We start from the raw sequence: 9,889 nt of genomic DNA, 5'->3' as shown, positions 1-9,889 counted from the left end.
ACTCTGGATATCAAGAAACAATAGATGGGTTATACAAGTGTGACTATTCCAAGACTTGTGCCTATTCTAGATATAAAGGACAAAAGGATGTAATACGTAAAAGAGTTAATCACGAAGATGATATGTCGAATCATAATTTCTTGTAACTTAGGTGACAATGATATATTGCTAGAGTCACTCATTGTATGTAATATTAGAATTGTTCTAATAATTACTACTAGTGTTACAAGAACCTACAGGGCCACACCCTAGGATTGAAATGAGCAAAGAAGTACAATTTGTTGTATGTTACTAAAATATATCTAGAGTTAATATATGTATATTTGATATACATATGATTTTAATTATCCCGAATATAGTAAGTAAACATTAAAAGAATGTAATTTTTTATTACAACTCTTTTAATTAATAATTATTTCGAAATAATTAAATAAGATTTTAAATAAACATTAAAGATTTTAATTCAGATTATAAATCTTTAATGTATATTTAATTTGAATTAATTAAATATGTTTTTTATTATTATTAATTTGAAATAAATTAAAATCTCTAATATGTTAGGGTAACTGATATATTTAAATAAGGTAAGGTCTAGCAGCCGTTTTACTTTAGTCCTTTTTCTCAAAACTGGTTTTGGGAAAAGAAAATTTTGCTCTCAATCGGGTGAACTAAGTAGAGGCCGAGACGTGTTTTTGTGGAGGTTTACGATTTGAATTGTTCATGATCACCACTAGTCACTGTTTTCTTTGTTATTTTTTCAAGGAATCCATTGTAAGTATTCGTATCCTTTCCTCCCGATTTCAGTTTTACGTACTTGGATCACTGGTGAGACCGTCGAGTTTTTGTCTTCGCTGCACCGTGGGGTTCACCGACGGTCCCAACAATGAGGACCTGCAGTAAGGACTTACCCTGAGCACAAAATAGAGGAGCCTGCTGTAAGGACTTACCCAGAGCACAAAGCATAGGAGCCTGTAGTAAGGTCTTACAAGTCATAGACTAGGCCTGATATACTTCCTCCAATAATACCTGCAATGACAGTAATAAAAATGTATGTATTTGAGAGAAAATGATAGTTTAATCCATTAAAACATGAAAATATTCTAGACTCATAAATCAGATATAGAAATACAAAAATCAGAGATCATATCATAAATGTATAGTAAATCATATATCAGATAACCATTATTCAAAAAATTAGGTATCGTGTCGTATAAATATTCAATGTTATCAGAAATCTAAAACAATTCAGATGAATAGTTTAAAACAGTGATGTAACACCATTAGGAAACACACATGTACTGGTCTAAGTAGTCTGATAAGAAAGCCTACTACTGAGTCTGTCAATCAGGATCAGCGACTGTACTAGCTCCTATGAATTGAAAAATCCATATCGGATTCCAAATATGAATAATAATAATAACCCCTATTTAAATAATTTATAGATACCTACGAGTAACTCTTAAGAAACGCAAATCGTGCGGATCTGATGGACGGGAAGCATCAGATCTAACCAACCCTCGGTCGGGTGAAACACGAGTACCTTCATAAAAAAAATATTCTTGAATCAATTTCATAATCAATCCCAAATAAATAAGCAAAAATGCTAAAAAAATACTAAGCATTTTTAGATTAACGGACTCAATTCGTGGCTTTCAGGGCAGAATTTGGCAAAACGGGTTGTAGAATAGGATTTAGGACATCAAAAAACATCAAGATCGAGGTTTTTAAAAAACTCAATGTCGGTCAATGGTCAACGGTACCTCAGCGGTCAACGGTCAACGGTCAGTGGTCAACGATTAACGGTTGATCAGTTTGGTTTGGGTCGGGTCAGATCAGTTTAAACACAGATCAAGTCGGGTCACCCCATCATCAAGCAGCCCACCAAGCGATGGAATTTCCCCACGCACAGAGGAGGCGCGTGGGGGCACGTGCAAAGGCTTCGAAAGTCAGAAAAATTCATGCTTGCATTTTGAAGGGTTTTGAGAGATTTACCAAGCTCAATTCATAGCGATGAACGGCAGAGAGCTCAATTTCGAAATGTAAAAACCTTGGCCTTTCTCACCCCCTCATACGCCGGTAGCAACAGAGACAAGATGGACACCAGTTGACTCGGGAGGACGTAAGGAATATAATGGTGCGAGAGGTGTCAAAAATGGAGCAACGGTCGGTGAAAAAATGACGATTGAAGTTTCTTGCTAAAAGAAGAAAGCTTGAAGAAAGAGAATGGGATTTCCAAATGAGGAATCTTTTTAGATTTGGGTGTTATATATTCCCTAAAAAGGAAAATGGTAAATTACACTATAGGTCCTCCAATTTTTTATACTTTCTGAATTTGGATCCAAATTTAATCAAAATTTTACTCTAGCACCCGAATTTAGTTAAAATTTCAATTTAGTCCTCGGAAGAATTTTAAGAAAATTTTACGCCCTAAGTTGGGGTGTGATAATTTTGGGGTATTACACACCTTTGGGTGGGGAGTGTTTAAGTTTATGAAACAAAGAACAAAGTAAGTGTTGTTGAGAAAAAAGATTCATTTCAAGATTGTAATATCAAAATAGTATATTTCTAATCCTTTATGGTGTTATGGCTTTCATAATCATGATGTTTAACCATGCTGAGGGCCTAGCTTGATTTATGCCCTATATGTCATTTTTGTTGTAAAGCTTGTGTTTTTATGACTCTAAATGACCCTAAATAATTTTCTTAAGTTTTATGGCATGATTTGGGTTAAAATAGAGTGCTTGGAAGGGTTTTCGAGTAATTCTCGAGCCTTTTTCAGAGTTTTTGGATTAAAGTATTGTTACTTTTCTTGTAGTATGAATATTGTTCTTGCAATATTTGTATTGTTCTTGTAATATTTGTATTGTTCTTGCAATATTTGTATTGTTTTTGTAATATATGTATTGTTCATGTAATACCTATACTATTTTATTGAGTATCAATACTCTCCAATACCAAAAGATTCGAAATATCGTTCGTTGCATCCAGATGTCTATAGATTGTTGTAAAATGTACAATTAAACTTGGAAAAAGTTCCTAATCTATGAAATAACCAAAATATCCCTTAGGTGACATAAATTATCAAAAATACTCTTAAAGTGTAAGAAACTCTAAAAATACCCCTAAATGTGTATGTTTGCCTTTCATATCCAAGGTTCCATTAAGAACAATTAACAACTAATCAAAAGTTGACCATAAAAAGTTGACAAGTGATGCTTAACACATACATATACTTATTCATTTCAAAACATATCTTTTCAAACTAAAGTGGTTCTCATGATCAACCCAAATAGAATAGTGAATTGTTTCAACTCATTCTTGGACAGTAAAGTGTCTTTACTCGTCCATAACTAAATTAATCATAGCTTACAATCATAAGTTGCAAAATCGTCTATGCATCACAAGGTAACATCATGCTCAAATGTAATCATAGTAATGTTCACATAATAGAATCCAATGCTAACGTAAACACATGACTCACTCTTAGTATTTCACTAAGATTCTTACCATCTTAACCCTTCAATTAACGTTATCGGTGTTCATTATAAAAGAATGGACAACCACTCACCTAAACCACTTTTATCACCCGAAATCGGTCCGAACTTATGCCAAAATGTCACCGAACATTAGTGCACCGATATTGCTTCATCATAGATTTTAACAGTAATCCCAAACAAATAAATTTTAAACTACACTTTTGTACAACACTTTTAAAATTTTGTTTCTACAACACTTTTAAATGTCATTTTTCAAAAGTTATACCAAACTGGCCCATAGTTAAATGATCAAAATAAAATTATACTAAAAGTTAAATGGCTAAATTATTTATTTTGAAAAAGAGAGAGGATTGTGGTAAAAAAATTGGAATAGAATACCAGAGGTAGAGAGTTGGTAGATTAGTGAGATTTGGCATTACTTTTGACATGTGGCTATTAAAAGTGTCGTATAAACGAACTTTTAAAAGTGTTTTTAAAAGTGTAGTTTAAAATTAATTATTTGGATTGTTGTTAAAAAGTGAGTTTAAAAAGATAAAATTTCATTATAGATATTATATTGTAAATTAAAAATAATAGTATTAAATTATATTTACACTTATATATGAATTATATAAATTTAAACTATTATAAATTGAAAAAAAATATTATTATATATGAATTATACCAATATAAATTATAAAAAATACAAATATAAAAATAATTATAACAAAAATATATTTTATAATAATTCACTATTACTATTTTAATATACAAATCATGAATTTTATTTACTTTTGAGTAAAATAAATTATTAAAATTAGTAAATTATTTTTTAAGGATGTTAGTATTAAATTATTAAAATATAAAGTTAGAATGAAAAAAAAATCTAACTTTTTGCAATTAGTTTGAAACTTTCGTTTTCACCGGGGTTTTTTTAATATTTACCTTTTTGACATTGATGTTACTGTCAAAATAAACTTTTTAACTAAAAAATACTTTTAGACAACACTACCAAATGGGGCCTTATAATAGTACTTTGGCTTAAAGAGTTAAGTTGACCTTAAAGTATTTGTATTTTTCAAGTATTTAAATTACTTTTTAATAAAATAAAAAATTTTGAATTATTATACCTCTTTACATTAAATTCATTTCTTTTTTATAAAAATTATTATTTCGACTAATAAAATATTAATATATTACATAAAATTATATATTTATTTTGATAAAAAATTAATTTAAATATTTTAATTAAAAATATAAAATTCATATGTTTGTTTTAACCAAAAATAATTTAAATATATAAATCGATTACATTAATAATTTAAAATTTCATTTTAACAAAAAATAATATAAATAATTAAAAGAGAAAAATTATTATAAAGATATTTTTAATATTTATTAGCTATAAAAAAATTCTATAATTTAGGCACTTTATTCTCAATCTCCCAACCTCGGTTGAGATAATTATGTGATAAGAAAATCTATTTAAGGTTAAAGAATGGTAGAGGATGAATGCAACTGAAAAATATGATAAAATTTTAATATTTTTTATTAGACGCAACTTAAAATGTTAATTTTTTTAATATGTTCAATTTAAATGAAAATATTAGGAGAAAGTTAATATTTTAAGTTGCATTCAACCAAAAATATTATATTTTTTATCTCATTTTCGGTTAATTATTTTTTTTTTCAGTTTTTTTAATCTTCAATTAAAATATTGTTCCTTAGACTTTTCCTAATGTTTGACTACAAGTATGCAATTAATAAATTGAGGGAGCTCAACTCGACGTGCTTATGTATAGGTTGATTTTTTTTCATTATTATTAATTTTGACCACAAACATTGTTTATTTTTTTCTATATAATTACTAGTTTTTAATATATTGATTAACTAATTTAAATCGAGTATTATAGATGTCTAATATAAAGGTGATCGTTCTATTTTAATTTTTTGTCTTAGCGTTATAGTTTAAACTCGTGATTTTGTTTAAAAGATTTAATATCTTATCAATTAGACAAACTTGTTATCAAATTTATTATCGGTATTCGGTAGAATAAACTTTTGTTTATTGAAGAAACATATTATACATTAATAAAAAAAAACTGATACCTTCCCTTAATTTATAATCACTTTGTAATTTTCTTTTGGTGTCAAACCCGAGTAGCATTATTCTTATCAATTCAGAAACTGTAAACAAAGAAAAATTGGGATGTTGGTTCTCAAAACACAAATTGCAAAAGATTAATCATACCCTTTTGTATATTCTTAATTTTCAAACATGACATCATCATCACCACCAAAATGAAATGAATTCAAAACCCTTTCTTTTAATACCGGAGCACCGATGCTGAGATCATCATGCGCCTCATGGCCAGTGATGCACAGGCGGCGGCGAGCAGCCAGGAGCACTACAATCAACTGGATGTGCATAGAAAGACTTGCACTCCATTGGTGAGTTCTGCAATGGCCTATAAGGGATACAATTATTCCTGTCATCTTTGGCTCGCAACTCCAGGCATTTGGAAGGTTCGGAAATGAAGAAATTGTTGGAGAAGGTGAAGTTCTTAAGATTAGGCAACGAACAAATGCTTTGTGGAATATAACCAGATAGTTTATTATTAGCCACATTAAGCTGCTTCACGCTCTTCATTTCCCCGATAGCATCCGGCAATGACCCAACAAGCTTGTTGGAGCTTACATCAAATACCGTCACTCCCTTTAACGCCCCAATTTCCGGTCTCAAACACCCTGTAAATCCGTTGTTCATCAAAACGATTTCCCTTAGAGTTCCTGCCATTTTCACCAAACTCGATGACGGAAAGCAACCGGTGAGACCGTTGTTCGCCATCACGATAACCGACGCAGGCGAGTTTCCGAAATTTTCGGGTATCGACGACTGGAACTTGTTGTCGTTAAAGAACAAAGCATCGAGTTTCAGATCGAACAGCTGCGATGGGATTCTCCCACTGAATTGGTTGAATCTGATGTCGAGGAATTTGAGTGACGGTAAATATAGAACAACATAAGGGAACTCTCCACTAAACCGGTTATTACTAACATCGAGCTCATAAAGAAGGTTGAGTTTCCTAAAGCTTTGGGGTACGGTGCCGTAGAAGCGGTTGGAGTTTATGTGGAAAAGAGCAAGGTCAGTGAGGAGGCCAAGCTCATCGGGTAAAGAACCGGCTATGTTGGCATGGTTTAAGTCTATTCCGGCCACCACCGTAGCGTGAGCGTCGTCCGGTGCCGGTGCACAAAACACTCCCGTGTAGTTGCAGACGTTCGGACCGTACCAATTGGAAGTGAAGCCATTGGGGTCGGAGATTATGGCATGTTTCTAAGCTTTTAAGGCTATGTAGGCTTTGAGGAGTCGAGGTTTCGGGATCAATGGCGGATTAATGCCGATGTCGACAAGGGAGTGAGAAGGTGTAGAAGAGAAAAATATGACAATGAGAATCACTCCATAGAATGATGATGATAGATATGGAGTTTTCTCCATTGTTGAATTGAATGAGTAGGTATTTTTGTTGAGAAACCATATTAAGAGTCATATATAAGCATTATTGACTAGGGCTGAGGGTACCATGGAGTCAACTCTTTTAAAAAAAATTAAATTATTTGAGTTGATAAATATTATTTTATAATATAAAATTTATTTGAAAATTTTAAGTTAAAATTTAAATGTGAATGTTTATAATATCATGATACTATCTCATTCCATTTTAAATGGTTTTCTATAATCATATATAATTTATATGTATTTTTCATAAGTGATATACATATATGATATAAAATTGAGAGACTCGAGTCAAATTTGAGAACCAATCCACTAATTCAAATTTTATTTTATAACTGGAATTAAAATTCTTTTAAAAATTATGAATCGAATTAATTTAAATAAAAAATTGAATCAAATTTTTTAAATCAAATAAAAAATATTAATATTTGGAATCAAATCAAATTTCACGTGCCTATTATTGAAAACTCTTGGAGAGATTGCATGTTGTTATCATTGAAGATTTTGCCATCAGCATTAAAAAATTGTTCAGTTAAAAGGATGAAAAGATTGACTATTTATGTTTTCTTTAAGATTGACTATTTCTTGCCTTTTATTATTTATCGGACATTTGTTTGGAAAACTGAGGATATATTTAGTTGGAGTACAGAATTTTAATTATTTTTTACTTTTATTAGAAACCAACCACCGCCAATATATTCCTCTTCTTCTCATCGATTTAACTTGCTTTTACATCCTGTTTGTGCCAATTTACTGACAAAGGATTAACATCGAGTTTGATTCTACCATAGTCGTCAACAAAATTTAATAACAGCGATGATGTTGACTCTGCTCTGGGGATTCATATGCGGCTGCTCCGCTAGAAATGTAATTAATTTACAAATTGGATTGTCTCTTATGTACGAAGCGGTACAAATCGAGTTACTCATAGATTAACTACCAGAGCATTTGCATACATCCCTTTTCTTTGGGCGAGATTACCCCCATGTTTCACACATATGATGTAAAGAACGATTTGTTATCAGATTAAAGAATATTTTGTGGGCACTCTTTTCTTTTTATAAGACTTCAACCTTGAGTTCGTAGAAGGGCTTTTAATGAATCCCTTTTTCTTTACAAAAAAATACGGTTATATAGTAGTTTTTTATTGTTGTTGTGCAGAATCAATTCTTCATTTATTTAAAATATTTTTAAGACATTATATTAAAATATTTCTATATTTTTAATATAATAATTATTTTAATTATTATTTTTTTAAAAATATTTTGATCTCAAATTTTATTTTAAAGTAAAAAGACTGAAAAATTTTACTAATCAATCAATTTGATTTCTATTCCTTTTTTAAACATTTTAATTCTCAATATTTATTTTAAAGCCAAAACTTCTTATTTTAGATTTTTAATTATTTATTAACAATTTCTATATATAAAAAAGTCATTTTACCTGAAAAAATAATGTAAAACCTTAGTCGTCTTCTTCATGCTCCTCTCTTTTTCCTTTTTTCTTCTTTATAACTTGTGTCAATTTTATTGATCAATCCAACTTTTTCTTCTTTAATTTTGTTTAATCGAGGGCGACACCGATTTTAATGTTGGTTAACGCCCGCCGATTATCTTTTTTTTTAGTATCTTAATAAGAATAATTATGTTTTTGTGCATTTTCACTGCTTATAGTTTTTTTGTTGTTTTTGTTTATCTTTTTTTATGGTTGGATTTGACATCGTCACGACTGATCAAGATGACGCTTATTTGTTATCATGATGATCTTCTCTGCTTTGGACCATCGGATTGATCTGGATACGCCTTTTGCGTTCGTGGATAGTTTTTTCACGTCCATTGACTTTGATTTGTGATTTATCAGTGGCATTTCAATAGCTTCATCCCCTTTTCTGGTTCGTTTACTGATGCAGTCATATTTGTTCGTATCTTTATTTTATTTGAGTTTTTTATTAGGTTTTTTTAACATTTTCCTTCTTTGGTCCTTATGTGATCTAGGAGGCTAGTTTTTGTCTCAATGGTAATAGGAAAATATCATAATTATATTTTAAGTTTACGGTTATGCTCGTAAATCTTCATTGTAATTTTATATAATTTCTAATTTTAATAAAACTAGTGACTTTCTATAAAAAAATCATTTTACCTTAAATTAGAATATTGAGAGTAAAATGCTTTAATTATTTTAAAACATACATGTATTCAGAATATATTTAAATATAGGTATAAGAAATATAATTATTTAAGATCCTTTTAAATATAAAGAATTTCAAATATAAATAATGAAGATGAACGGTTCAACCGACACTGAAAAATTATGTTACCAAAAACACGGTTTTGACCTTCTGATGGACTAAGTGTAATTATTTATTATTTTTGAACAAAAGGTTTATATTTTAAGTCTAATGCTATTATAGGAATCCAGGGTGGAAATTTTATTTGACAAAGTAAACAAACTTTAATTAAATTAAGGTGATAAATTTATATGGTTTTAGTAGTTAGGGATAGTAATTTTAAGTTTTCAAGAGGGGACTGCGTCCACTCGTCCCCTCGATTTTGTCTCTGTAGACACTCATTTTTCGACCGGAATTATTTTATTTTCTTTTTATTTTATTTTATCATATATATAAATATATATATATATATATTGTATATAGTTTGAAAACATTTAAAAAAACATATATATAATATATAGTTTTGAAAACATTTATATATTATATAGTTTTTAAAACATTTTAAAAATAAATATAATATATATTTTTTAAAACATTTTTGAAAATATATATATTATATAGTTTTTTAAAACATTTTGAAAATATATATAGTTAAAAAATCATTTTGAAAACATATATATATTATATAATTTTGAAATCATTTTGAAAAATTATATAGTATATAGTTTTAAA

At 29.4% G+C, this 9,889-nt stretch overlaps 1 pseudogene; it reads right to left on the bottom strand.

Annotated features, from left to right (window-relative positions):
• Positions 1 to 5,841: 5,841 nt before the first annotated feature.
• On the bottom strand, positions 5,842 to 6,972 carry LOC120210910 (annotated as a pseudogene).
• Between the last annotated feature and the right edge of the window lie 2,917 nt (positions 6,973 to 9,889).

Source organism: Hibiscus syriacus, unplaced genomic scaffold (genome assembly GCF_006381635.1).
Source record: "Hibiscus syriacus cultivar Baekdansim isolate YM2019G1 unplaced genomic scaffold, ASM638163v2 tig00109945_pilon, whole genome shotgun sequence".
NCBI classification, from domain to species: Eukaryota; Viridiplantae; Streptophyta; class Magnoliopsida; order Malvales; family Malvaceae; genus Hibiscus; species Hibiscus syriacus.
Note: the sequence above shows the minus strand (reverse complement) of the source record. Positions and strands in the feature narration are given on the sequence as shown.